The sequence below is a fragment of the Barbatula barbatula genome, assembly GCF_947034865.1.
Source record: "Barbatula barbatula genome assembly, chromosome: 18".
In the NCBI taxonomy this organism is placed as follows: domain Eukaryota; kingdom Metazoa; phylum Chordata; class Actinopteri; order Cypriniformes; family Nemacheilidae; genus Barbatula; species Barbatula barbatula.
In genome coordinates, this window is record NC_136781.1 from 14,234,831 (window position 1) to 14,262,659 (window position 27,829).

At 39.0% G+C, this 27,829-nt stretch overlaps 1 protein-coding gene and 1 pseudogene across 6 annotated transcripts in view; both read left to right on the forward strand.

The window, feature by feature from the left end:
• Positions 1–2,450: 2,450 nt before the first annotated feature.
• Positions 2,451–3,458, forward strand: LOC306907406 (glycerol-3-phosphate dehydrogenase [NAD(+)], cytoplasmic-like; annotated as a pseudogene). Its single transcript has 4 exons — positions 2,451–2,578; positions 2,678–2,780; positions 2,851–3,087; positions 3,156–3,458. The product of its transcript is annotated as a glycerol-3-phosphate dehydrogenase [NAD(+)], cytoplasmic-like (transcript).
• Positions 3,459–19,231: 15,773 nt separating this feature from the next.
• Positions 19,232–27,829, forward strand: part of enox2 (ecto-NOX disulfide-thiol exchanger 2) — a 208,212-nt gene continuing 199,614 nt past the window's right edge. For 2 of the 5 annotated variants that reach the window (XM_079479787.1, XM_079479791.1), the window contains exon 1: positions 19,232–19,435. The gene's annotated coding sequence lies outside the window, so the exon portion shown is untranslated. The remainder of the gene's footprint in view (positions 19,436–27,829) is intronic. The other 3 variants (XM_079479788.1, XM_079479790.1, XM_079479795.1) reach the window with 2 other exon arrangements.

Sequence of the window (27,829 nt, forward strand, 5' to 3'; positions counted from 1 at the left end):
ATCTGTAAATTCATGTCCATCTCAAATGACGTAGGTTAGACTGCTTGGGCGGAGCATCCGTTAACTCCTCCCCTTAAACTGTTTTTTGCTCCCAATTCCATTTCAAAATGCAACGGCTGTTTTTACACATCCAGTCAAATCGCAGGGAAAAACGCAAGCCTCGTCCACTATTTTTCTCATTCAAAATTCAATTTCACTGTTGGAAATGCGTCAAAATACAAAAGTGAAAAAACAATCGTGAATCCCGGTTAAAAGAGACTTTAACATAAGTGTTTAACAAAAGCTCAGTGTCTGTGAATGACAAGATGGAAGGTTTTCCTTAAAGAAAGCTGTCATATGGCTTCAGAACACTTGGAATATAGCACCAAAATCATACAGACTATTGTCCTTATACTTTCATCATGTATACAATTTATTTTAATCTTAAAGAGTAGCTTCTACATTCAGTTAATGTAGTATTTTGTATTCACAGAAGAAAATAATACGGGTTCGCAACAACACGAGACTCAGTCAATAAAGACAGCATTAAGATTTTCATTGAACAAATCCTTTATGTTAGAGCAAGACTCAAGAAAACGTCACTTTCTGTATCACAGATGATGGTAAGTTGTGATTCCCTGTGTTTCTTTAAAGGATATCAAAGTTTTCTACAGCACTGCATTGTGTCACATTGAAGAAGAGAAATCTGCTTAATTTTGCAGGAACGCATCAATGTGAGTTGATCGTTTTGATTTGTTCATTCACTTGGAAAGCGCACTTCTGTCTTAGTACCGTTTTGCTTGCGTTGTAGAGTGTTTTTCTTGTGAGGCCAAGAATTTTGCCTATTTTACAGCTGGGTTACACTCGCTGAGTCTGCACCCTGCCAAGGTGCTTCTTGGTTTTATTTCTGTCGATGGACAATCTGTCTGCCGCAGTGTGTCAGTTTCTACTCGGATAGCATTACACTGCGTTTCCCGCTAAGTTTATTTGTAGTGTTGCAGTCAGGATATTCTGGATCATTCTGCATCCCGCATCTCAAAAATATGAACTTTCTTATAAAGTATAAAAACAGATTTCAAGGGAAAAATTGTCCATGCCGTGTGTGACCTGTGTGACAGCATGAGTACATTTCAATGGAGTTTCTATATGAAATGGCAACTACAAATCACTTTGTACCCCATTCAAACAGAGACGACTCTTTTTGCTGTTCGACTCCAGAGTAATGAAGCGTTTAAACCGAGATCTTAGAGCAGCTTAGCGTCATTGAGTTGTCATTAGTGTAAGAACAGAAGGCTTTTCTGCGAAAAACCACGCGGCAAACGTTAGATTAAATCCTGTCAGTTCTTATTTGCATGCAATATTTTAATTTGGGATGCTGGAGCTATTTTTACAGCTGTCTCCAGCTTCAAGGTGCGAGTACAGATTGTTTACTGTTTCAGCCACTTACCCTGTTTACGACTGAACCAGAGCGATAAATTAGTCTTGCGCTTTCAAATGTGTCACACACGCATTCACACATTTATCACAATATGAAAATGGGGGCTTGCCTGTTTTCCCTTTGTTGTATGTAAAGCAAACTATTTCAATTTATTTATAAAGCGGTATTTAAAGTCATCCTCAGAATGATTTTCAGTTTCAGCAATATTTCAGCAAGTAGGACCAAGAGACACACACGCTATCCGAGTTGGTGCCAGATGCCATAAGTAATCATTCTTAAATGAATAATGCATCTGTGATACACAGCAGCGAAAAAAGCCAACTGTTTTATTGTGTAGCCTGTTTGTGAGATAGATAGAAACACTTATTGGTATACCAATACAATAATCCTGACTAAAGACGGTATCATTTTAACAACATTAACAAACGTTACTGTGCATGCACACTTCTGTGACCCCTACTGAACTTCCGGTACACATTCACAAACAATAAATAAAGAAATAAAGAGTTATATTATTAGACAATAGCCAAACACAAACTTGGGGTCAGGCGTGCGCTTCCGATGAAACGGTCTATACTTGTGCCACAAAAACAACCAGAGCATGATATTCTTAAAGCACACGAGTCCTATTCACTAGTGAAGGAAGTTGGACATGATTTGTTGATCACACATTGTCATAATAAAGAGAAGATAATCCAATGGTATTAGCCCTGTGAAGCAGTAATGTTCTCTGCCTATGAATCTCATTGGTTCTCGTGGTCACAAGACACACAACCAATGAGATTTTGTTGAGCACGTCTTACAGTCTCACATTTTCTTTGAGAATACTGTTCATCTTGTTTACATCAAATATTAAATCAAATATTTAATCGTTTTTGCCCAAAAATCAGTTGTTTTGTGTCAGGATGTAACAAACTAAACTTTCATGGTTCCCTGCACCACTTTACCCCCGTGATTGAACCTCGCAAATGAACCTCAATGAACCTGGAGGAGAGAGCTGATCACTCACTCCCCCTACCTACAATCCATGCTAATGAGGCTCAAACCGGCAACGTTTGGGGTACAAGTCCGAGTACCTTTGCTTCTGCCTCCCTCGTCTTCGCCATGGCACATCATCCCACTGGCTCCACCAGGCTCCCTTATCCCTCCGGCTCCTCCTTGGTCAGTCATCGACCATCCGCCGCCTCGTGGCTTCAAACCTCCAGCTTTGCCTCAATAATAACCGCTTTGGCCTGTTGACGTGTGTTTAGGATGTTAAAGCAAAGCTCACGGGCCGCTGCTGAAGGAACTCATGCAGACACAGAACTTTCGTGTGACGGTGGTGGAGGAGGCTGATGTTGTGGAGATCTGTGGAGCGTTAAAGGTGAACATTGACTAAAAGATCAGACACTGCTTGATCTCAAGTGTTTTTATCACGATGTGTTTGTTTGTAGAATATTGTAGCTGTTGGTGCTGGTTTCTGTGACGGTCTGAACTTCGGTGACAACAATAAAGCCGCCGTCATCCGTCTGGGTCTGATGGAGATGATCGCCTTCGCTCGGTTTTTCTGCACGGCCAGTCCCGTCTCTCCCGCCACGTTTCTGGAGAGCTGCGGCGTGGCCGACCTCATCACCACCTGCTACTGAGGACGCAACCGCAAGATCGCAGAGGCCTTCGCTAGAACGGGGAAAGTAGGTTTCTTCTGGGTTCTGTGTGTTATTTGTTTACATCTGTTATCTTAAATAAGTTTGTGTGTTAGTCCATCGAGGAGCTGGAGAAGGAAATGTTGAACGGACAGAAACTTCAGGGTCCGGCGTCCGCCCCTTCAGCTCTGTCAGGTTCCCCCTTCCCTTCGTCTCCACCTCCATCCTCAGTCGCTCTGGTTCCGCCGTGGCCTTCCATGTCCACACCTACTCCTTGGTCGCCAGAGCCATGGGCATCACTTCAGCCCTTTGGACATTCAGTGTCGCCCAGGCTCTCCGTCTGGTCGGCTCCAACCTGGACTCCTCCCTCAGTCTCAGTCTGTCTGGTGTGCATCGTATTCGTCAGAGTGAGTTTGTGACACATCAGACATGCATTAACCATGGACACGTATTCCTAAAGTATTACTTTAATGACAGAGAGATTTGTTTTTTGGAGATTAACAAACTGGGTGTCTCAACTCATAACTTCAATATAAATCTGATATTTCACATCATAAACAAAGTGCGCTTCACACACAGATCTAAAGTTAAGACAGACTGCTCCTGTAAGGTACTGTAGAATTTTAAAAAGACGATCTTAAAAATATCGAGTGCTTATCTCAAACAAATAGATAACAAACATTAAAAATCCCTTAAGCTGTGTCCCAAATGATATTGTCATGGTTCTGCCTCTTCATGTAATGTCTTTCTTGGTCATGACAGGACCTCGTGTTTTGTGTGGAGAGAAACATATCATTGTCCGGTCTCATCTTCGGCCCTTCCCCTCTTTCCTCGTTTCCTCGTTTGGCTTCCTGCCAGTTTGCATTCCTGACACCTGCCCCTTGTTAATTATCCTTTGTTAGTCTCCCCATTTAATCTCCCTTGTTTTTGCTGTCCTGTGCGAGTTTGTTTTGTGTGTTAAAATTGTTCGTGTCATGCCAGTCGTTTAACTGTTATCTAGGCAAGTGGATTATTCATTTCCTTTTGGCCGTCTGGAGTCTATCGTGTCTCTAGGCCTTGATTCCTGTGTCTGTATATCGTGTGTTTTTTACCCTGTTCTTTGGTTTTTGCCCCCTCGTGCATAGGCTTTTGTTTCTAGTTGTATCTAGTCTTTTTTGTTTTATGTACATAGTCAAGCTCCTGTTTTACGAGTGTGAATAAAAATCAACTTGTTCATAGTACATATAATGTAGTTTTCATCTGTTTTGCCCACCATTACGTTAGTCATCATCAGATTGAAGCGTTATCACTCTGCGGGAGAGTTTTGCTCTAGCCCGCATCCCTTCCGTTAAGTAAGCGAAACTGCGACCGTTGAGTGTGTGAATTTTCCATTGTGTCACATTTCATATTTTTGGTTGAAAGAGTGCATCATCCGGGTACTTAAAGTGCACTTCTTTTTTGAGAATTTCAATGTGAAAATTCTCATTCAAATACTCACACTATACTACAAAATGGCGTAGAATAGTGTATGCTGACACACAGACGCAGACTCAGATGTTCGTCCTATAACCACTGCTGGCGGTTTGTTTGTATCACTGCATTTGCACTTACTTAAATATTTTATATGTAGTATACATTTTTACTTATCACTGTCGTTGCTAACTTATCCTGATATCTCAATAACCCTGTCCTGGTTATTGACTTGAAGATCTTGATTTAAATTGATAGCTTACTCAGCGTCGTTAGAATAGCATTAGCATGCTAGTGGGCTTTCTGTTTACACTGTTAAATATCATCTTGCCGTCTAGTTGTCTTGTGTGCTAACTGTTTCTCTTTTAAGCGTATATATTAAGATTCATCGAGCAATCTTGGTCAATTGGAATTACTCTTCAAACCCTATGAGTTATGGCTTCTTCTCTTATTATTGTTATTTGCACCTCATGTCAAATGTTTAGCTTCAGAATTAGTCTCAGAAGATCTCAGAATTAGTGTCTCGCATCCAATCTTTATCTTAGGATAGTAAGAGTGTATGGACCTTGGAAAACACTTTGGTTGCAAGCCATTTTAGCGCACACAGCTCAGTCTGGTTGAAGATCCCCCGTAGCTGGGAAACTTGGTGACTGTGAGACGGCGTAGTGGCATGTCCAAACATCACTCAACCGTTCTGATTACAGTCTCGAACAGGTTTGCCTCACTCAGTGACGCACCGACTGAGAAACCTGCTGAAAGTGCCCTAGTTATTGGTGATTCTATTGTTCGGAGGCAACAGCCGCCATAGTCAAATGTTTACTGCGAGCCAGAGCGTGTAACATCACGTCAAATTTAAATGTGCTGGCTAAGGCTAATCGTAAATTCAGTAAGATTGTTATTCACGTCGGCACAAATGATGTTCGACTCTGTCAATCGGAGATCACTAGAGATAATATTAAAGAGGTGTGTGAGCTCGCAAGCACAATGTCAGACACTGTAATATTCTCTGGCCCCCTCCCTGCTTATCACTAAATGGCTGGTTGTGCCGCAGAATTATATCGTTTTTATAAATAACTGGAAGAGTTTTAAGGGCAGTCCTGACCTGCTGAAAAATGATGGTCTCCACCCCTCCTGACCTGAGAAAAGCTGTGATGATAGAGCTGGACAAAGGACATGGCGACTTTACAAAATTTCAGCTGCTAATAGATTATTAATGATAATCTTAAATTTCTATTTTTTATTTTGCCTTGTTGTGCAAGTACTGTCGAGCTTGTGCAGAGGCTGCAGTTTTTGCCAGAGGGGAACTGGAATCCCCTGGTTAGGCCTGGTTTCCCTCTGAGGTTTTTTTCTCCTCCAATGGAGTTTTGAGTTCCTCGCTGTTTGCCTGGCCAGGGGGGCTGATAGAAATTTATAGTTTTATTTAATTAACACTGCATATAGGAATTTATAGTGTGTCTGATATTTGACCTGTGTTTGGACATGCATAACCTTATATGTTTAGCTTATAGTCAATGTTTTCTTGTACAGCTGCTTTGTAACAATGAAAATTGTGAAAAGCGCTATATAATTAAAGCTGACTTGATTTGACTTGTATAAGTGCGCGATTTGGAATGCACCTATAGACTAAATGTGCTCATAGTTTTGAAGTTTTAAAAATGAGTTTAAATAGACTCATGTAATCATCAACACACTGTATGGTCTTCAATAATAACATGAGACCGCAGAAGGAAATTAATTAGTTTTTATTTAGCCAAAAATCTGGAATATATCATGTGGACTACATTTCTCATCTGATATGGTTGATGTAAAATGAGTTTCTTCCAATTTTCATCTTATAAACAAAACATAGAGAGAATTTTAAAGGGGTCATATGGTGCGAATACTTGTTTTTCTGTGTCTTTGTGTTTTAAGTTGACCATGCATGTATTAGACACGTAAAATTGCATGAATTTAGGTGTCGGAACAAAATATGCATTCTATTTAAAAGCAAATGCTGGCCCAGACCTGCCTGATATGCCTCAGGAAACCTGTAACCACACCCCCACAAATCTACATCAGTTCGGGTGCCACCAATATTTATATGCAAGTATCTGTCAGTACAATTACCATACTTGAAACATCAGGTTCCAAAGCAAGAGGCATTACACTTTTGTCACACGCTTTCAGCATTCGCCCAATCATAACACACCTCGCATTTCAGAGCAATGAGCTTTGTTAAAAATCTGTGCGAGAGGCGGGGCAAAGAGGAGATACAAACATGCATGGTATGTGGAAAATACAACATTTTGGAACCCTCTATAAAGTAGTGGACAGAATGCTGATGTAGTTTAGTGCTTTCAATGTGAAAGTTCCCATACTAGAAACAAATGACTTGAAATTCGGCAGAAATGCGTTTGTGAATATTTTCTCACATCTTTTGTTCAAAGCATCATGGGGTGTTGGATAGGATCATTACATTTTTGTGGGCCTACAGCCTTTTCGTAAAGATATCCAATCGAATTAAAAGGACATACACATTTCAAATCTAAAACTGCAGCATTTGACTATATTAAAATAACACGATAAACATAATATCTACATCCATGTGGACACTTTTGGTTGTTATTAAAGATATTGTTGAATTGGTGTGAAAGGGCCTTTTAAGAAAAATCAATAATGTCATTATCACTTGTTACGATTATTTTCATAGTGTGTAACTATAGGCTATTATAATGAAGGGGACTTGATAGACAAAGCACAGTTTATTTACAAGTACACACACAACCTAAATATTATTGTGAGATCATTAAGAACCACATGACATTTGGTAACTGTCCCAGATGTTTGCAACACATGACATGAGTCTATTTACTGTCTCTTCAGCTGAACGAATCTTGTCCTATAATACACAGTGAGCGGAAGTCATTCCACCGCAGCTGAATCCCTCTTATATACGGTGCAGTGTTGTTGTGGTATTTTCACCTCGCCGCTTTCAGCGCGTTTAACTCGAGACCTGTACGTGTCGCTCTGTGTGATTTATTCATGAGCATCAGGGCACGAATGCAGGCACAAATGTTACATCTTAAATGCGTGGGTGTCTGCCAATGGCTCATGGCCTTTTAGAAGATACGCATTACCTTGCATGTACTGTACAAGCTCATTTTTGCTTAGACAAATGAGGTTTGAGCACACAAGGCAGCGTTTTCATATCAAGGGTAAATAACAGCACTTCAGGCATTGAGTAGGTTGTATTCATCGTTCCTGGCATGCTTGTCTGAGGTCCTTTAAAAGGCTTTTAAATATAAACGTTTTAGACTGTGCCACAATGCATCACATAAAGCAACTGATAATGAAACACCCTTTGGTCTCATGCCATGAACTGATGATGCATATGGTCATGTAAATGCCAACGTGAGAAATTCTTGCTTTCTGATTTATCCCGTTACAATGAATCAGCTTTATAAAGGCTTCCATGTGGTCTGTAAGACTTGTCGTCTATAACTCAATAACTACTGTAAGATTTAAGTCTGTTTCAATTGAAAAGATCAATAGACCAACACGCGTTAATTTTTTCGCCTTGTTCTCTTCTGAGAGCTACTGTGTGCATTCACCTTGTTAAAACTAATTGCTTTCCTATCTTCTGTATGCTACACAAACATCCACAAGCTGTTTGCTACAGAACAAATAATGCCTCTGCTCGCATGACTTAATCTTAATATTATGCTGAATCAGGAAACCCATCTTGCTAATAATGGTAATGTTTTTATAATGAGTAGGGTTGGGTATCTTTTGCGCCGCTGTCTTGCCATATGACAGCGTAAAAACACTGGTTTGGTTACACAGAGCGCGCGTCATTTAGGGCGTATGTCTGTTGTATAATGAGCCCCTCCCACTGATTTCCAAAGCCAGTCAATTTAAACTCTCGTCAACCAATCACTGATGTACTGAGCCAGACTAGACCAATTTACCACTGATCATTTTACCAGATTTCATTATGTGCGCAGTGTTTGCTAACATTAAACAAATCATTGCTTGCTTTCTGAAGAAACGACTTGTTCTCTTTGGTAATTTAAGGTTACACAACGTGGTCAGCGAGGCCAACTAATTCCATTGAATGTATTCTGCTTATTACATATAGCGTATTGCTTACGTGAAGAGCAAAAAAGCAATCGGTTGAAATATTGTATAAGCTAATTTCTAACAGCAGAAATCATTCAAAGGTTCTTAGGTGGCCGAGCCTGGCAGTGTGGATGTTGGCGTGATGGATTTGTCATCGCTGACTGAATCATTTGATCAGTGTTTACGTTGTTGGTCTTGTTTTTCTTATCTGTATCGCTGGGTCGTTTTTAGATTTATATTTCAGTACTTAATGCGTGGTCAGTAAAAAAAAGAAAGTGTGCATTGAGAGATCTTTTTTATCAACCGTATCGATATTCGGTTAACGACTTGCACTTGACTGTCGCTGCTTAACTCGCACATCAGTGGACTTTCAAGCTATAAACAGAACGAACACTAATTATTTATCCAAAGCGACTTACAGGGGCCTTTCAGTCTATGCGTGTCTTTTATCAGTAGCCCGTATGATTTTAGTTTCCATATTACAAAAAATGGATTGACATTAAGCAGACGCAATAATGTTGCGCAATGATTGTAATGTAACAAGCATGAACTTATTAATCAATGCCAGATGCCTTGCCATTTACCTCCGTGAAGAGACTAACGCTACGTTTCATTTTTAAATAGAAAAAATATCATATCACACCAGCTGATGTGAACGATTCTGCATGACGCATTTAAAAAAAAGAATAGACTTTTAAAAAACATAATTAAAAAGCATATCATACATGTTAACGTAGAGATTTATTGTAGGCTAAATAAAGTGCATTTATTATATATTACAGCATATCAAGCAGCGCAATCAGTCTGACTATTGCGTTAAAGGAATGAACATACTGTAATAGAGAAAATAAAGTGTGGGACTTGATTGATGTTAAGGGTTATTCAAAGATGTTTGGACACAAAAATGATCTTACTCTGACTGAAACATCCAAAGTGCGCAGATCAGAATGTATGTGTCTCACAAACATACACAAGTGAACAACACAAGTGAACACCTGATGAACTACCGGGGGAAATATTTGATCCGTGCAGGTCTTAAGGCCTTAACTCTCGATGTCAAACAAATAAGTTAAATAAACATAGATAAAAAACATATGCTGGAAAAGTTCTCAGAGGTGCGATTTTATTCTTTTTTCACGGCGTTCTAGAACGCTATGGGCATAGTCATAACATTGCAATGTATTCCCAATTTATTTTGGGGGATTTTATTTACATCGGAAACCTCTAGATTTTTTATGTCAATTTTTTTACGTAAAATTCCCTTGATAAAAGCATTATCATAAAAACATGAAAAAGCACAGTAGTCAAAATGGCCACTACAAGGACTTCGTATCAAGGCCTTGGTGAATTAGATCTGGTCTGGCTCAGTTCATCAGTGATTGGACATTCGGATATAAACGCGTTTAACCTATGCCGTAATTGTGACACCATTGGCTTGCAATACTGCAGCGCCTCGACCATTTAAGCACAAGTGTTTATGGCGGTTCCCGCTGCCAGCACAGCGGCACTTTGTGAGCGTGCAGCGTGCGGCTGATGCTGAACTGACTGTACCACAAGTACAGTATACCGTAACAATTTAAATTATTTTAAATTACATCCACATGCAAACCTCTTCAAAAAAATATCATCTGTCTCTTACTTAAGTGAAATGTAAGCATAAAGCATGATGTAGTTTTAACTGTTTCTATGAAGGCTACGGGGTTCACATTGACAGTGTGATATGATCACCACCTCTGATAACACGAGAAGTCGAGCACTATGCAAAAGCATATAGCAATTCCCAACCCTGATTATGCGAGATGACTGTAAGTGATATTCGTTGCAAGAGTTCATTTTCTAATGCAAATATTGAAAGTCTTTGTAACGTTTAATTTAAACATGCCCTTTTGAATGTCACAGCTGAAAACAATACAAGAGCTGATAACAATATCAATCTGTGTTTTTTGTGGTGAATACACATTATTTTCGACAGAAGAGTCACAAGGGATATTTTTAATCATTTCCTCCAATATTATTTGGAAGAATGTCAGTACCCAAACAGATCTCATCCCTCACTGACTATTAAATCCATTTTTTAATCAAACGTCCTGTTCAATCCTGTACACTTGTCCATAAATGTCCTGCACACATTTTAAATGTAGTTTAAGTGAAAGAGGGGTGTTGAGCTTCAGAGAAGCTGAAGACTTTTGGGAGCCGCATGATGACTTCGTAGGCGAAACATCTCAATTCTGTAAATAGCTCTAAAATCTAATCTTATTCATGTCCGTCATTTTATTCAATGGTTCAATGTGCTCTTTTAAGACTCTTACACCATTTTTTAAGTTTGACAGCCTCGACCTTTCATTCTCTTTCAGTGTATGGAAAATACAACAAATTTGCAAACGTTTCTGAATCCACCGAAGAGTGACCAGAAGCAGAAGAAATGCATTAAATAACATCTAAATACCCAGAAAATCACTCAGCCAAATGATACAAATGCTCAAGTAATACTGGATGTAAGAGGTTTTTCTTAAGGTTCTGTGGCCACAACAGTTGTGTGAGAAAGTGTTCCGAGGGACCTCGGCACAGATTCGCTGGAGTTCAAATCCTCAGAGTCTTAAAGACACAATTCAAGTCTTCCACGGACTCATCGTGATATGAGGTTTTATCCTGAAGGAATGTTTCCAGTCGGCATCTGGGTACGCTGATTAAACTTCTGTTTCTTTACATCTCAGTGTTTGCTGTGTGCGATGAGAGGTCTGATGTTCAGTCACCGAGGTCAGAGAGAGTTAATGAGGCCAAGCTGCACAAGACGTCTGAGAATAAAACAATCAGATATTCACTTGTCTAATTAAAAGTCAATTACTTCACATTGAGTTGCTGTGCATGAGGAATAGGAGTTAAAACAACATTGGTTGTTCAATATAAGAGAAAGCACATATTTGCCTTTTTATATCATGTCTTAAAGGACCGTTCCTGATTTAATAAGACTTAAGCTGTATCGACTGCATCTGAGGCATGGATTACAACAGAAAATAAATGAATCCACTCATTTTATATACAATATTGCATGTACTGTACTTTAATACACTTACAGTGGAAGTCTATAGCGCAAGGCAAACATCTGGGATAAATGTTTAACACACACTGTTTAAAAGTATAACAATTGGACCCAAAAATGAAACTCTCTCATCATTTAGGTGGTGTTTACATTAGCCTGTTGTCGTACAAAACCGGCGTTTTAAAATGGAATATACTGGCGTTTCCTCATGCGTTTTAGAAAAAAATCGGCGTTTACACTCCACATGTCTCAATGGTCATGTGACTCGCTGGGCATACAAAGCTAAAAACATTCAACATTTATGTTCTGAGCTATTAAAATAATAAAATGTAGCGCTCAAAAATAGGTGCAGTTATATAAACTTTATTGTAAAAAGTTAATATTTCTATGCATAATGTGAAAGCTAAAACATTCGACATTTATTAGTCAAAAGTAAAAACCTTGTGCAAAGTTTTATTCCATATTTCAGCTGCAGTTATGTACAGCTCGAAAAAGCTTTAAAAACAGTGTGAAAAGTCTTTCACCACAAGCTCATTCTGGCACTACTATTTCGGTGAATATGTTTAACACGCACACACAGTGTTTCAGATGTCAACAGCCTGTTGGCTTACAGCATGCTTTGTGAAAGCAAAGCACTTTGTGTTAACTTCAATTTCACCGTCACTTCGACTATTGCTAAAACTTCTTTACAAGGATCTCACAACTTCACCTGCAGGAATAATGCATATCCAGACATTTCTGCATCAAGAGCAGTATTCCTGCTAATATAGTTACAATTTAGACAACACAAATTAAAAAATAAAATTAATGATGAATTACTATAATCACAAAACTTATACCTGCATACTTTTAACGTTTGTCTTGCTCTATTAAGTTCCACTACATTACTGTAAATACGGCGCTGTCGTTCCGAAACCTCAGATGTCCAAATTCACTGTTTTCAGGAAATGGAAGAAACATTGTGCCTTTGAAAATCAGTAAATACTGTGTTGTCAAAGTTGACAAGCGCCTGTAATACTTTTTAATGGTTTGAATTTTGAAAAATATAAAGAGTGACTAATAATAATAAAGATTACAAAATCATGAAATATATACAAGGTTTTGGGTGTACAACACTGATTTGTTTTTACCAACCTGATCTCACTGCAATTCGTGACTATTTTGCAAGATGGCTAATTCGTGAAAGATGTACGATAACTAGAAAAAAACTATGTGAAGCCATGTCCCTAAACCCAACGTCACTGGCACGAAAGCATATTGCACTAAAATGTACGAGTGAGATCATACAAATTCAAACAAATTATCCTAATATTAACCCCCTAATATTGTTAGGTTTTTGCTGTGAGATTGTGTTAGTTTTTACAAACTGGAGCTCAAAGATGTCAAAATCGTTTTTTCAGGTAGTTGACAGAATGCCGCGGAAGCTGTTGAGAGATCTTTGTTTAAGAAGATAAGGCTCCTGGTCTTTAGTAAAATCAGCACACGTATTTTCTACAGCGTCAGTGGATGCTAATGAAAACTAATGGCACCTCTGAAGCCAACACGCCATACCAGTGACTACAACAAACCTCATTCAATTGACTCTGTCAACAGCGCTGTCTTCAACAGAGCTCTTATTGAGGAAACCCGATGACTGTGTTGCTCCGGGGATGTTTCCCAATGAGAACAAAACAGGAAAAAGCTGTCACATTATCTTCAGACTTGGGTTTAATTGGATAAGAACGATTTAAATTCCAGCGCAAATGATGCAAGTGCTAATATGATGTTTTTTTCTCAATTTTAGAATGACAAATTGGATTAGCATTAAATAGTTACTTTGGAGGCATGAAGCTAGTTGTCTGATATAAAGCAAATTTATTACACCATTAAATCATTTGAACTTCATGGCTGGTTGATGGCTGATAAATCCGGAGAGAGCGAAATATTGAAATGTGATGACTTTCATTTGATTGGCACTTTACAATAGAGTTTATCTCGACCTTGTCAATCTGTGACAAAAGCGAGCGGGGGTCTCGTGCTCTAACATGTTTCATTAACACGAGAAAAGAAATCAATTTAACCCTGCCGTTTCTCCTGGTAATTTAGCTTGTGTTGTTGTGCAGAAACATGCTTTTACACTAATGGTTGTTGTACTTCCCCTCAAAAAGCCAGTTTCATTTCCCGTTTTTCAAGTGCTTCTTTTATGGATAAGCCTTCTGAAGGGAAATTTTCCTGGTCATTTTGAGTACAATGATGGTTTATAACTGCTCTCCGTTGCTTGACAAATAAAACAGCATGCTTTGTTTTGGTCTATTCTACCAAAGCAGCAGGGATGAACGTCAAATTACTGTCTGTTCTCCAGTTTTTAGCTTAGACGTCAATATAAATGTTTTGCGTGATATTGAATTGACTTTGTGATCGGTGAAGTTGTGTACGTTGGTAAAATAGATCGTTTAGTTGAATGGGTCACGTTTTGATGGCATTGGAATATGCAGATATGTTACATAATGCTTTCTAAATGAATGTCCAATTTACTATGTTAGACACAATAAACATGTACCCTATAACACACAGCAAACATAAAAGTGTGAAATGAATGTCTGAAAGGTACAAAAAAACTAACAATGTATTTATATATTATTTATTATATTATTTTGTAGTCATTTATTTTGTCGTTAAATGGAGAGTTCACCCAATAATGGAAAAAATTCTGTCTTCATTTACTTATCTTGTCTTTCCAAACCTGTATGACTTTCTTTCTTTTGCAGAACACGAAAGAAGATCATTTGGATAAAGTTGGTAACTAAACAACATTGGCGCCCATTGACTTCCATTGCATTGACACAAAACCACTGAGACGCAAACTATCTCGTTCCAAAGAAGAAAAAACAACATAAAATAAATGTATATAAAGATAACAGCAGCACACATTTTTAATCCCTTTCAGAAAAACCATTGTGGTAAAATCCCATAACACACAGTCTGTTGTGACTTGCGCTTTTATTTACCAGCGTACCTGAGTATAAACTGTTTACAGGTAGAAACATTTTAGCACAGCAAAGAATGTGTGATTCCGTATATTAAACCTGCCCGACTCATTTGTTAATTGACTAAATGTAAACAGGAAGGAAAGAGGCCAAAGGAAGTGATGAAAGTTCACATCATTGCCAACAATTTTACCCTTTTGCCCTTACGCTTGCTCTTTTTCAACCTATCTGGCTTCCACATTCTGTCACTTTATTTCTGTCCTTTATGTTTTTTTTACCAGCCCTCGTTTTCTCCTTGGTTGTCTTTCCCCTGGCTCTTGTCAGATGCTAAATAAACAACACTGCAGTGCGGTACAGCGCAACTTCTGGAACATTTCAGCAAGCATCATCTAATCAGTGTGTTTTTTTTCTGGGACTGTACGTAAAAGCATTCAGCAAATGAACATACCGTCTCTTTCCAGACGGTCGTCCTGCACCCTCCTACACAGCTTCTATACATGTTCAGAGCAATTAGTAAACAAACAGCTTGATCATTAGGCGTCAGTACTACAAATGTAGTTTGGTTGTTTACGAATGTTGTTCACATTCACGTTCTTTCTCAGAATTGCATCAATGAATGGAGAAAAGAAGTGAGCACTTTCGTATAACCAACCATAAGACACGGGACGTGAAAAGGAGCTTTTGATTAAATACCCAAACTGCTGATCAATGTCTTCATGATGCGTTTGTGTTGAATTATATTTTATATACAGTATATTCAGGTATTGTTCATAAAGAGTTGAATTAAATGTATTCAGTCCTCCTCCATTTGATTGGATTTATTAAAAATTGTATATGCATATCCACTTTGATTTTGATATAGAATATCTTTGTTGCAATTCAGTTCTGTTTAAATAAAAGAAAATAAATGATCTGTGTACTGATATTGCGCAATGACAGCACAATCTCACGTCAAAAACGCAACTATTTTACGAATTGGCTAATTCGTATGAATTTGTACGATCCCATCCACACATTTTAGTGCAATTTGCTTTCGTGCCAGTGATGTTAGGGTTGGGCCTTCAGTATTGTTTTTTAGTAATCGTACGTTTTCGTACCATTCACAACATGCAAATTCATATAAATAAGCCTCCTCGTAAAATAGTTGAATTGTTGTGAGATCCGGTTGGTATAGTGAAACTTCTAACTTGGTTGAAATTTGTTGAAAATAATAGGGCCTTAAAAAACAAATTTGATTTTTAAAATTGTATTTCAATACATCATTTTAGTATTTTGTTTCATTATGTTTTGTTTTATTCATTTTTTTGTTTTGTTTTGTTTCCGCTGTCTGCGCAGTGCTGCATTAAGACATGACTAAAACACATTAGAAATGTGATCAATAAGGATGTTTAAATATAGCACAATATATAAATAAACGTTTGCATGTCACTCTATTACAAGCTTTTAAGGTGAAAAATCGAATTCTCCTTTAGACCTGGAAATGACGTTGTCATGATTCTGCCTTCTCTTGTCAATCAGGACATAATATGCGTTCTCTCCAGTCTCGTCATTTGGCTCCCCCCCTCTCATTCCTAGTATTGCTTTCCTCCCGTGTCTCATTACCCACACCTGCCCATCGTTATCTCCTTTGTTAGTCCTATTTAATGCCCTCTTGTCTATTGTCTTGTGCTTGTTCGTTGTACATGTTTCCTGGCTTGCACCTGTTTCCATGTCGTGTTCCTGGATATTACCTGGCTCCTTGTTTTGATAATTGTTTAGTAAGTCTTAGTTATTATAGCTTTAAGTATTTGTCTTATACCCCCTCGTGGGAAGTCTTTGTTTTCTGTTTTTGTATCGTGCCTCAGTTCAGTTTTCCCCCCATCGTGGGTGTATTATTTGTAATTTGTCTTTTATTAAAGTCTTTGTTTAACCTCATCGTCGCTGCCTGCTATTGGGTTCTGCCACCCCAACACACCCGTGACAAGTGACTTTCATTATAGATCCAAAAGGATTCTCTGAATGTGGAATATTTTGTATACCTCTTATTTCTAAAGCGTAAGTGCCGTAATAATTGGCATCTCTATAATGTGAGGCCATTCTTATGCACAGATTTCATTTAAGAATAGGCGAACCATCAAATGTTGAGGATCAACACTGGTTCATTCGTATTAAAATAAAATCTATATTTTTAACAGCAGGTTGCAACAGTGAATGAGAGACTTGAAACACCTGCTATAAGTGTGTTATCACATAACATTGTGAAAAGAAACTTGGTTCCTATTATTCACAGCTCTCTTACTCTCTGACGCTGTGTTATTATACAGATGCCGTTGTTAATTGGCTTGACCGAATGTGTCTGTTTCACCTACAATGTTCTGCTATTGTAATAACTTAATCTCTGTTAATGTGATTGTATCACAATGTAATTTGTCGCCACCCCCACAACCATTAAATCTAAGCGAGGGTATATCATCCTTTGATCCATCAATGCTTCAATATTTCGCTCAAGGGGAATCTTGTTTAGTCCTTGAAAAATTCCTTTCATAGATTAAATTTAAAGTTCTTACTAAGGTATTGCCTTTGCTGTCCTGTAGATGTGTCTTCTCTCTGCATCTGTCTGTGAACTGGGCGCCAGCGGTTATTTCGCACATCTCTCTGATAACATCGTGGAGTAAACAATTACCTATTCTCACATGTGCTGCTGTTTAGGAGAACTCGGACAGCCAATGCACACTTGGCTCTCTGTGTTTCTCTGTGTTATTTCTCCATTTGATTCATTATGAACTACATCTGCTCCTTTTCACAGCGCCTCGACACCAACGTATGGGACCATTAGCTGCACGGGCTCACATCATCACACACGTCGCACCTTACCAAAAGAGTTATTGAGAGATGTTTGGTATCGCAAAGACTGACGTTCTCACTCATCAAACATTTGAGCTTTCTGTTTGCCAGGGGGACCATCGTGAAGGCTCAAATTTTTTCCCATGAACACACAAAAACTCTCTTCCTGTCTGTGTTTATATTTGTTTAACCTAAGGCTGTTTTTTGAGCTTTCACCTTGTCACAACAGCACATATACGCGAGTGTTAATGTAACTTCACAATTAAATGCACAGTGGTATTGTTCTTGAATCATCACCATACCATATATTAATGACAAAGTTGTCTTTTTCTTAAACCGGTGCAGCTGTTTATATTTACATTTAATTATTTATCAGATGCTTTTATATGTAGCGACTTACAAATAAGAGAGCATTTGACAATTTGGCTTTCAAAATAAAAGGCACAGTACAAAAATCAACATCAGAATAAATGGTCACATCAATTATTCTTATTTTTTGTGATTATTTATTGTCATCGCTACCTTTAATAAGGCAAATATGATCAAAGAAGGAGTATTAAACCTTAAAAATTTTTTTATATATTAGATATATAGATATATATATTTTTAAGAGCCGTCAAACCGCAATCGTGTTTACATGATATATGTGTGTTTACTATGCATATTAGTTTGGTATTTATAAAAACATACACATACATCCATAATAAAAAATTGAAAATTGAATTTTTTTATACATAATTTAAATGATTTAAACTCTTTGTAAGCAGCTTTGGATAACAGCGTTTGCTAATTGATTCAATGTAAACATAAACAATTACATGTAAATATTTCCTGTATATGTTTATGTAAGTGTTTATTCATTCAAAATTAACACTCACAGTCCATTATGTTAACACACGCTTTTATTCTGGATCCGATACGTCCCTCATACGTTCTTTTTTCTTTCTATTGTGCATGCGTATATTTAGTCACAGTTTGCAGTCACTCTCATGATACTGGAGTTTCTGTTTATGAATCATCCATTGTGCCGGTGTGGTATTGTGTATGGACATGAGAATAATTGTGAGTGCATAGGTTTATTCTATTGCTGTCTGTTCCTTTAGCCTCATCTCTCTAGCCCTGTGATTTTGTACCATCAATCTCACAGGAGGATAAAATGGCCTTCTACAACATTAAGCAATTCTAGCAATGCTTTCATTTCTATAATCATATTTGTTACTATTGCGGCCTTTATACAGGAACAATGAGCAAAGACAGTACTAAAGCATTTATTCATGGTTTTTGTCCGATTTACAAGCTTCCGCCCAAGAATATAACAATGGGATTTATGGACACTTTACCAGTAGCCACAGGAATAAAGAACACATGAGAGTAATAAATCACCAGTGCCGTGATCTATTCAGGGCTTGTTGGCCTTGTGGTTTCTGTACTGTTTCAGAGCCACATTACATTCACTATGTTTTTGTGTTTGAAAACTTCACGATGATTAATTACAGACGGGATAAGCTACTAGCCTTTGTAAAAGCGGATTGCCTGGCATCAGGTGTGTGTATTTTGTCATTTTACAGTTCACTAAAGTAAATTCTACACTACAGCATGTTATCTTGTGTGTGTGTGTCATATATAGCCCAACACCTTTAAAAATGATATGTATTCATGACACTAGCTATGTAAGAATGCCAAGTTAATTGTAGTACCGTTGTGTCAGTATGTTTATCTGTGTAGCCTGTAGATGTCGCTGCGGGTCACCCCACGTGGGTAAAGCACGTTGCTCCTCCAGGTTCCCATAATGCCTAGTGTTTACCTCCGCTCTGACAGCACACTGCCTCTCCTAGTTGCAGACTGGAGTTCAGTCCATACCCGGCAGTGCTGCGTGCCCTTAAACATCCCAACACACCGAGATAAACCCAGCGCACTTCAGCGCGCGCGTCTCGCCAGCTGTGGAGTGTGTTTACGTTCGCGTCGGCGGGGTCGGACACTTCCTCGTCTGAAGTTATATCCGCGTCAGTGGGACAGAAGTGTAAGTTTGATGTTTTATGTGTCGGTATTCTGAGCTGGAAATGTCTTTGGCATCGAGCAGTGGATTCGCTGTTTAACGCAGTGCATCGGTGCGCCGTCTCGAGTCTCCTGATGGGTGTGCGCGGGCACGCGCGTTGTAAAGTGACTTTAAACTATTACATGTGCGCCGTTTCAGGGTAATTGTTACAGTCACAAAATACCTTATAACTTCCATATAACGTCTTATTATACGTCAAAAGTACGCAAAACGTGTTTATGCATTTTAAAGCGTCATAACGTTACACTGTGTAACGCAATTGTTGTAGAAACTCGTTGTGATTTCACTGTAGTAAAAGTAATGGTAATGGTAATAACTATTTTATTTGAGTGGAAGTGTTGCGAGTGTTAGGATTGTTATGGTTTGTTTGGCTCCGCCCACCCGAATGACGTAGTCAACAGAGGTAAAGTTAACTGATGCGATGTTCCTCATCATTTATTGCGCACACAAAACTCTTTCATGCATCATTTGCAACAGTCATCCCCCTAAATTTTGTAAACTGTTTGTGTTGTTTCTTGCATCATGCATTCTCTCAGTTATTTCTCTATTAAGACATTTCACATTGTGTCTAGTAATGTTCAGAGACAATTCTCATCGCTAGGTTTGCATGTTATCACACCTGTGCCTTACCTTTTGTGCACCCACTACCATAGTGGGATGCTCTGTTTAGGGTCAAAATTAGCCTCGCTTTATTCATATCCGTCAAGTTTGTTTTTTATTCATTATTTACTTCAATTGATCTAGCATTTGGATTTCGTAGATATTTCGTAGATATTCAGATTGAGTAATGTAATGAGAAATACGTTTTCCTTTGTGTGTATAGTGGCTGTGATCCACCATTGAGAGATGTGTGCATGGATACAGCTGTGTGATGCATTTAAACTGTTCTTTTGTAATATTACTCTTTTCACCGCCTGCGTTCGTACCCCTGATGGCACACATGCATCTGTCTCACGTCTATTTGACGCCTGCATTTACAATACTACAATACATTTACAATTTACAAATCTACAATACATCGTTTGCTCATCTGCAATACGTCTCGGAGATGTCTGCTGTCAGACCTCATATAGACATCTATAAGATGTGTATGATTTAGAATGGATGTAAAGCTGCTATCTCTAAGATGTTTAGCAGATGTTTTTACGCAGCAGATGTTTTCCAGATCTCCAGATCTTTAGCAGACGTATTACAGACGTTCAGACGTCTCCGAGACGTATTGCAGATGAGCAAACAATGTATTGCAGATGTCTTGCGGCTGTAAACCAGATGGATTGTGCTATCTGGGACGACTCTGTTTTTAGGTACAATAATAGGATTTCTTTACCTGCCCTGCTTTTGTGTTGTTTGTTCAGACTTTTCTCGCATACAAAAGTATTTTTAGAGCACAGACTGTGTGGAATGGTGCAAAGCCTTTGAGTGTCAGGCCTGCACCAATAACATGCTTATAGTGATTCACACTGGATGCTGTGTATCCTAGCAACACAAGCGGAAAGCACAACCACTGGCGGGTATCAGTGCATTACAGTTCAGAGGGATCGTTGTCAACCATCCGATGAGCGATGTTTACTGGTGAACTTGTGGAAGTTCCTATTCCTATTCCTTTGTTTTCTTTCATAAAACAAAACATTTTGAACTCTGCAATATTCTTCTCTTTAAAAACACAGTGACTAGAGACCAGGGACCCGTTTCAGAAAGCAGGGTAAGAGCAAACTCAGTGTAAGTTAACCCCAGAAAACGGGATACTCTGGGTTTTCAGTTTCAGAACGCGAGGTATATCAAACCCGTGACCGCGGGGTAAGTCAACCCCGTTTCAGAAATCAAGGTATCTTATACTTAGAGTGAGTAACCATAGTAACCTACTCTGTGAACCTAACCTGGTCGGGAGCAGGTTTTATTCCACTAACCCGAGGTTTGTTACAATCTCCGCCCCTTTTCGAAGCGCGAGCGGTGTTGAAATTGCCTTCGCCGTTCGTTTTTTCATTCGTTTTCCTTAATCGCGCACAAGTTCGTAACACAGACATTAAATGTCCGTTTATTCAGTACCCGTAGATGAGGAAGCTGCATTCATTCAGAGAGAGTTACATTTACGTCGGGAGAGAATATATGGTGAAGCCACGTTTGGATGTTTTATCATATCCGGAGGATTCTTTATTTGAGAGGCACAGTTTTTCTTTACAGTCCATTAAATATATTCACACTCTGCTTCATCCTTACATCACAAACCTCACTCGTCGTGGCTGCACTCTTACATCTGAGCAGATTCTCTGTTACGTTTCTTTGCTAACGGAAGCTTTCTATATAACACCGGGGATGCAGAACACGTTAGCAAGGCAACTGTATGCAGAGCAGTAAGAAAAGTGTGTATCGCTCTCAAGCACTTTATATACATTTGTGTTAAGTTTCCTGTGAGAGCCATCAAAGAGGAGTTTCATAGGATTGCAGGTGAATGGTGAACGTCTTTCTGAATAAGCTGATCAAATAAATGTGCTCTTGCTGCCACCTCTAATAATTCAAATACCCTTTAGGATTTCCCAATGTGATTGGGTGCACATTTAAAAGGTCCCACTCGCCCCGCTCTGCGCGGGCTTCGAACTGCCGTCGGTCAGAACGAGGGACCGGCGCTCTAACCACGAGCCTAACGACCGCAGTCCCTATTACGTCTGTCGCTAGAGCATCTCTAGCTGGCCTCCGTTACACATAGCTGGAGCAGGGGCAAGCATGGCCAGTTTTTTGTCTTCTATAGCCACAGTGCTCGGTTCTCATATCCTCATAACTTTCAAGGCCAGTTTATTAAATATATCAAACATTTCCCAGTCAGGCATCCTACCAGCAAGAGCATTTAAACTCACCGGACTGAATGATGTTTTTATATTTCATTTCCAGCTGCTGCCACGTTCTTTTTATTGCAGAAGGATTGCACCTACATGACAAAAAATCGTAGGTATATATGTTTATACATATACGATATACATAATATATATATATATATATATATAGTTCCTCCAATTCGACTGGCGAGAAATAAACGGAGCGTTTTTTGTCACGTGGCGTTGCCATGGTGAATCGTGTTATCTTCGCTCAATTGATGATGGCTTTTTAAAGCCGCGGTGAACACGAGTAACCTCGGGTGAACTTACTCAGAGTGGATTTAACTGATTGAAACCAGCTGTTCTGAAACAGAAAACTCAGAGTAGCGATTATCTGAGTAAATCAACTCAGAGTTCATATTTTAACTCAGTGTTGCTTGAACCTCCTTATTGAAACGGGTCCCAGATCTTTTATGCTGCAATAAATAAATAATAGTAATAAAGATTATCAATAACTTGCTTGTTTTGTTCCCCACACAAGGATATTGCTGTTTGTGATGTTCTTCATTTGAATGTTATTTTAGCTAAAAGTGAATTGACATGTAAATGTGCTTAAAGCTTTAACTGATTGACCGTTATTAAGATGATTTTATTCTGGTTTTCCCATACTGCTGCTGTCCTTTTGAAACCTCATATCTCAACATTTCATTATTACATTTTTTTGCCATAGATAATTTGTATTAGTTACCTTTTGTGTTTGTATCTCTGGGTTTTGCAAATATTAAGTATTAAAAAGTTCTTGTCAACTTGACAACACAGTATTTTATCATTTAAAAGGCACATTTACGATATAGGCTATTGAATTGGAATTTGTGATAATCTTAACTGCAGTATTGTAATGTATTTCTAAGTAAAAAGGACAATCAAATAAGAATAATAGTTGCTTTTTTAAACTGCAATTTGATCCAAAAAAAGTAAATAGTTTTTAGCTAAACATTTTTTTTTCATGGAGACTTTGTAAAAGCACGGTCATTAGATTTTGCAGGATGTCTTCCTTTGTGTCCCGTAAAGGAGTTTGTAACCCATAAAAAAATATTTTTGCTTAAATTATTCCTAAAAAGCGGATTTAACACACGCAGTTTCTGCCACTCTCATATTAATCTTGAATACCTATTCAAGTAGAGCTTCATAGTTCATATCTTCGAAGAGTCTTTAGATTGATCAAATTTTCAAATGACAGCAGCTCGATTATTTCCGAAAACCTCCTTAACTACAGCACGAGCACACAATGCATCGTCGCATTATCCCTGCATAACTTTTGATTCACTATAAGTTCATGTTGCTTACCTTATGCACGTACACGCTGATTGCCATCAAACCACAGACATTTGACTTGCCACGTGCGGTTTATGACCGGCATCTTTTACCGCTGGGACCATCTATTAGTTTCAAACAATCTCCAAATCCAGCATTGTTCATTACCGAAATGCAGTGAACAAACAAACACAGCTGAATTTCGCGAACGAATTGGAGAATTGTCCAATAAGGGACTAAGAAAAGTTGTTATGAAACAGAATTTCATATTAAAAAGAAATCTTTCCTAATCTATGCGTACGCTGGGGGAGTGTATCAAGCACAGAAATACTACGTCATACGGCGTAGTTGACCAAGTCAAGCATGAGAAGCCAGCACCCTTAACATGGTAAAGAAGTCAGAATGAATGAAACATTGTTGCACATTCCCTTTAACATGCTTCCATTTTATGTTTACTGCTGCGTTTGTTTTATCACAGCTCTGTGTCCAACTTTCTTTTTCTCTCACCCTGCGTGATCTCTTTCTCCAGGTCTGATACAGATTCATAACCATCTACAAAACAGTAAGCTCTTCTGAAATGCCCTGGCTTCACATCACATAAGCCTTATCTGTAGTGTTCAAGACATTGTATCCCTGTTCGACGGTATGATATTGTACACGAGCATCGTGTCTGCGTGTCTTATTGTTTGTGTTGCACTGTAGTCTGTTTCTGCAGACCTCAATTTACCGTTCTTGACTCTGTGCTTTCTCTGTGCCGCGAGGACTTTGGCTAAATCCTGTCTCAGATCTGGCTTAGTCTTTGACTAAAGGAAATAGGGGATCAGTAGGAACAGTGTTTATTTTCCTCTCGTCTTAGTTCTGCTTGTTTGCAGTTCAAGTGGAATCCCCGGAAATGTATACATGTTTCCTAGCGTGTCCTTTTAGTCTATGTTATGTCATTAGAAGAATATATGTTATGGAGAGGGTTTGGATGCTGGACGCATAAAGGAAAACAATTCAAAAGCCATTCAAATGTTTGCACTCACGTGCAGCGCTTTCCTTACAGAAAACAAAATGAGGCTGAAAATAGGTCCGCAAGTGTTACAGGAACCGGTAATTTTAGCATTTTAAATCTGGCAGGGTACCAGAGAAGGATATGGCACATTTTCCATCATAAACACACACACATACACTCGGATGTTAATGGAGGAGATTCGCACAATTGAAAGGTCTGAGGATGAATGATGCTCCGGTTCAGATGAGGGCACAGCGTCTATTAGCACTTTGGTGGCCTCTGCTTGTGTTCTTTTAGGTTGTTGCAGTGTTATCGTGGAGAGATAACTCATGTCATTTGAATATAGGTAAGCGTTTCTGGTTAGACATTCCTCTGATAAGGTAATCGATGAAGCATGCTTGGTCAATGAGTGGAAGTTTGTGTGTGTTTAATACTGAAAGCTTCCTGTCACTGACATATTCATTGTTTATTCACTGTTCCTAGTTTCATTGAAGAAGCTTTTACATGGGGAACACAATCTTCTGACAACAACATTTTAAGAAAGAATAGGCCTGATTTCTGGATTGAATCACTAGCCATTTGACAATATATTTCTGGGATTTAGATGAAAGTATACATACTTCTTTTAACTTTGTTTCAAAACAATCCCACAGTAATTCGTATTCATTTGTACGATCTCATTCATATGTTTTGGTACGATTTGCTTTCGCGCCAGTGATGGTTATGTTTAGGGATGAGTTTATGTTTTTTTTCTAATAATAATACATTTTTGTTCTATTCACATTGTACATCATTATACAAACAGGGCTCTTAACTGCGACCAAATGGTCGCATTTTGCGCAAAATGTTCCTGTTGGTGCGACCAGTTTTTCTTAACGGTAGCACTGGTGCGATAGCCTTCAGATATTTGCCAGTCAGTGCGCAAAATACTAAACCAAGTTCTCCTTCACATCTTCATACGGACATAGTAACACAGAATTACATCAACAATCCCATTTTAGCAAGTATCCTTGTGAAAGCAGTCCGTTTCATGAACATAAACATTTGGGAAACGCATGTGTCACATTATATTAGATCCGCATATCCTGCTTAAAGGGACAGCAGCATAGAACGATATATAATTTTTATTTTTATTTATAATGTTCATTATACAACAAACTGATATTAAAGGAATTGTGTGCTCCTTATATGAGTTGTACATAATAAAGAAAAAGTAAGATACATTAATTTAGTTGTTAAATATGTGCTTTACATGATGTGGTATTAATTAAATTCATTTATGCCTGTGATAGTTTATGTATGAACCATAATGGTTTGTATAATTGGTAATTCATCTATTAATGCATTAAATGCATTTGGATGCAAGTTTAGTGTTTCTTTTATCTAGCCTCACCCCCTAGTGCTTCCAAATTAGGGGCTGGTGCCACCTACTGTATGACTTGGTTGCGCCAGTGCCACCTCTCTCAAATGTTAGACTAGGGCCCTGACAAATTAGCCACTTCAGAAATTAAATTCCCATGACATTAGGCTGGTTTGTTCAGTTAATTTGAAAGGTTTTTGGATGATTGTAGCGAGGTAGACGGGACGAGAGCCGGGATGCGAGGCCGTCAGATGTACGCGCACTGGTCTTGTAGCACCTGGGTCGCGGCGGGATGGCTACCTCCCCAGAGGGAACAGGGCGGGTCGCCACCGTTCGCCCGAGGCCGTAGCCTGTCTCATCAGCCCAAGAGGGGACGAGCGGGGGGCGGCAGAGCTGAGAGCGGCCACCGCCTGCCAAAGGCCAGAGCCTGTGTCCGTCTGCCCAAGGAGGAGGACCAGGGGGCCCGCTACTGTCTCCCTACCAGAGGAGCCCCCCCGGTCGCCAAGGGGTGTGAGGTCTAGCTCTCAGGGCCACCGCAAGGCACCGCGAAGGAGAGTACCCCGGCTGGTTGAGGACCGAGGGGCAGCATGTCGGGGAACCAGACTATAATTTGTTTTCTTCCTCTCTCATTCCGGTCGCTCGGAGTGCTCCCGTCTCCGTTCTCTCGTCTCGTCGGTGCATACCCCAGGGGATAGTTCTGCCGAGGCTGCGCGAAACCCCCAAGCAAGCGGAGTCTCGGGGAACCCCCGGCCTGTGAGGGGCGATGGGGGTATGTAGCGAGGTAGGTGGGACGAGAGCCGGGATGCGAGGCCTGTGCGAGAGTGTTAACGAGCGTCAGCTGTACGCGCACGGGTCTCGTATCACGGAGGAGATTGTGGAGCTTATAAAAGGACAAGCGACCGGACCGTCAGTGAGAGAGGACCAGGCTTGGATTTTATTTTGTGGTTTTTGTGTGTTTATTTATGTTTGATTTTTTTAATTAAAAGTTATTTTATGTTGTGCAAAAGTTAGTGCTTGCGATGCGGGTGACAGATTTTACATGAGTCAAGGCTGCCTGCAACACAAGAAGCAATTTGCTGTTATATGCTGATGAACAGACGTAGTTACTTTCAAGACAACATGCAGATATTTATAAAATCGCTGGCAAAAATCTGAATTAAAGAGCATATTTCTGATCAATAATAAACCTGACATGAACTGTACCCGAATTTGGTTTGTTAAGTTTAAATCTAAAATCATCTTTTTTAAGCGGCCACATCGAGTGTTGCATTACTCCCCATTTATTGTATACGGCAGTGGAGCATCTATTATCTTTGGCCTTGGCCATTGAGCTGTACTGTTTACAGTGTTAAATGAGCACAGCGCGTCTGTCTGTTTACCTCCATTACAGAAATTGCATGTTTGGATTACGTTATTTTTAAAAACGTTATTTTAATAACAGTTGCGCTAATCCTCTTCAATAAGCTTATTTAACTGGCATGTTGGTGATCAGTAAACAAAGAACTGGGGTGAAGAGCTGCCGTGAGTTGCCAGTGTAAATCTTTAATACTACATCATATTATTTAATACACCAAGTTAATATACAAGTGGATTTTTGCTTAGAGAATAAAATAAGTCAAGTCAAATAAAGAGAACGACAATAAAATATATTTTTCTTCTTCTTAACTTTTTACTCTACTTGTCACACACAGTAGGCATAGAATAATGACAAGAAAAACACTTTAATGTGCCAAGCCATCAGAACCGAACTGAAAACCGTAGGTAAAAACGAGGTACGCATTGAGCCGTGGTTTAACTGTAGTGTTGCATCCCTAATCATCAGTGTAAAGAAGGCTTGGATTAGTTAGAAGAAACACACCATCATTTACAGCATACTAGTT